Genomic DNA, 385 nt, shown 5'->3' on the forward strand with positions numbered 1-385 from the left:
CTTCTGGAATGGGGCTGGGGCGCTGGGAATCCCCTCCCTGCCTGCTGCCGGGGAAGCAGTCAGCTCCTCCGCTCGGGAGCTGCCTTCCCTGTCCCTGCCCTGGAGCCATGCTCGGCACCAGAGCCTTCCCGGATTGCCAGAGCCTTCCCGGCCGGGGCTGGGGCCCCACCAGTGCTCATGCCCAGCCCTGCAGGCAGGGCTGGGCAAGAGGAAAACCCCGATCCCCCGGGGTGCAGTGGGTGGTGGCCCCCCCGGCAGGGACCCTGGCACCTCCCCAGCTCCCACCTGCTTCCCAGTTCCTGTTCCTGTTTGCTTACTGGCTTTCCTCCCTGTCCCGCTACACGCAGCTGATACGGCAGGGCGCGGGGGGGCGACCCGCCGGGCG

This window comes from Egretta garzetta, unplaced genomic scaffold (genome assembly GCF_000687185.1).
Source record: "Egretta garzetta isolate BGI_Z169 unplaced genomic scaffold, ASM68718v1 scaffold884, whole genome shotgun sequence".
Lineage (NCBI taxonomy): Eukaryota > Metazoa > Chordata > Aves > Pelecaniformes > Ardeidae > Egretta > Egretta garzetta.